General features: G+C 43.3%; 1 non-coding gene across 1 annotated transcript; it reads left to right on the forward strand.

The window, feature by feature from the left end:
- The first annotated feature begins 1,114 nt into the window (after nucleotides 1-1,114).
- On the forward strand, nucleotides 1,115-1,314 carry LOC134346025 (U2 spliceosomal RNA). Its single transcript, XR_010017796.1, has one exon. It is a non-coding gene; the product is annotated as a U2 spliceosomal RNA (small nuclear RNA).
- Nucleotides 1,315-2,218: the final 904 nt, after the last annotated feature.

A 2,218-nucleotide genomic window follows, 5' to 3' on the forward strand; every position in this document is an offset into this window, starting at 1 on the left:
GAATGCCTGCAAGAAAATGAATCTCAGAGTAGTACTTGGTGACGTACCGTACATATACTTGAACAATAAATTCACTTTGAACATTGAACATTGAAATGAAACTAAACATCAGCTCCTGGTTTCTAGGGATATAACAAAAACTAAGGTCGAAATAGGAGGACAACAAGGGGCCATGAAATTATTTTGGAAGGTAAGATTAAAGAGAATCCTATACTTTTTAAAAATATGTTGGAAGTAAGAGGACAGAGCTCAAAGTGTAATTTATTTGTGTAGCCAGGGGAAATGAGTAAGATTCCAAATGAATACTTATTGGGCTGAAGAGCATTTTTCTGTGTTGTAGTGCTCTATGACTATTCACTAGGGAGAAGGACGTGGAAGCTGAAGTGTTATAGGAAGCGGACAGCGATAGTTAGCATTAATTTTGAGAGGGCTAAAACATAAAAGCAAGGATGTACTGCTGAGGCTTTACAAGGCATTGGTCAGACCTCATCTGGAATATTGTGAGCAATTTTCAAAGGAGTCTACTGGCTTTGGAGAAGGTCCTATGAGGTCACAAGAGTGATCCCAGGAGTGGAAGATCCTATATCTTTGCTTGTTGCAGAGATGGTCCTCAGAGACCAACTAACTTGGAACCACGAAGCTGCCTTTAAGTTACATGGATTACCATTGAGAAACCAAGAACTTGCGGTTCTGTAGCATCTCACAGGTACATTAGAACCTCCTATGCCAATTCATGAGACAAAACATAAGAGATTCTGCAGATCCTGGAAATCCTGTGCAACGTACACAAAATGTTGGAGGAACTCTGAAAATCTACAGAGGGAGCTAAACTGATAAAATTTCCAGCTGGGACCCTTCATCAAAGACTGTGACAGTGGTGTATGTGCAGACTAATACACCTCTTTCTCATCTGATTGGCAGAATACCAATAATCTTACATATAAAAAGTTTCATTGAAAAGAGGGAAATGCAACATCTAGCAACTAAAATAAGAAAAGCATCGAACTGATGAACAGGCATAAAAGTTGCAGTGGAAATGGGTCACTTGCAGTGGTCAGCTTGATAAAAAAGAGTAAGGATAAACAGGTTCTTGAAATATCCTGATAAATAAGGTATCGCTTCTCGGCCTTTTGGCTCAGATCAAGTGTAGCCTCTGTTCTTCCCAGTTTAATATCTGGTACGTACCTCACTTGCGGACCATGTATTAAACTGATTTTTGGAACAGGGAACACACCCAACACGTGGATTAGAAGCTTGCTCTGTCCTCTCCAAGCATCAACCTGCTATTACAGTATTGGGAATGATGCACGTCCCTTTGGGGAAGCTAAACTAAACCAGTTTAAAGGGCGATGTATTTATTTGTTTCCGTGGTAGCTCTTGTGTTTTGGCCTAGTGTAAACTGTTCCTCCTGTGACTTGTTTGTCCGGAATACATTATCTGTAGTCTCTTGTGTCCACTGGGAGTTTTATTATGTTAATAAGAAGTCTGGCTTCCAGTTGGTGAGATAGTCACAAAATATAAAGCTCATTGCTTTGAAAATGGAATCTTTCAGCTTTGTAGGAACATAGTCAAAATGCTGGCAGACCTCAGTAAAGTCAGGCAGCATCTATGGAGGGGAATAAACAGTTGATGTTTTGGCTGAGACCCTTCATCAGGGCTGGAAAGGAAAGGGGGAAGCAAAGGTGGGGTTAAGGGGGGAGAACAGGTGATAGGTAAAGCCAGGTGGATGGGGCAGGGGTGGGGGATGAAGTAAGAATGGGGGAATGGGAAATGTAAAGGGCTGAAGAAGAAGGAATCTAATAGGAGAGGTGAGCGGACCATGGGAGAAGGGAAGGAGGAAGTGCACCGGGGGGAGTGATAGGCAGGTGAGGAGAAGGGGCCGGAGTGCGGATATGAAGAAGAGGGAAGGCAGCGGATTTAATAATGACCGGAAGATGGAGGTATCGATGTTCATACCATCATGTTGGAAGCTACCTTAAATGAATGAGGTGTTGCTCCTCCAACCTGAGAGTGGCCTCCTCTACAATGAGGCCGCCCTCAGGTTGGAGGAGCAAGACCCACATGTCAGAATGGGGAGAGGAATTGAAATGGTTAGCCGCCAGGAAACTCTGCTTTTTGCAGATGTATGCTTTTCTTCGTTGGGTCTGATCAATGTAGAGGAGGCTACACCAGGAGCACCGAATAGGTTCGCAGCTGAAGTGTTGCCTCGCCTGTGAGG

This window comes from Mobula hypostoma, chromosome 4 (genome assembly GCF_963921235.1).
Source record: "Mobula hypostoma chromosome 4, sMobHyp1.1, whole genome shotgun sequence".
Taxonomy (NCBI): domain Eukaryota; kingdom Metazoa; phylum Chordata; class Chondrichthyes; order Myliobatiformes; family Myliobatidae; genus Mobula; species Mobula hypostoma.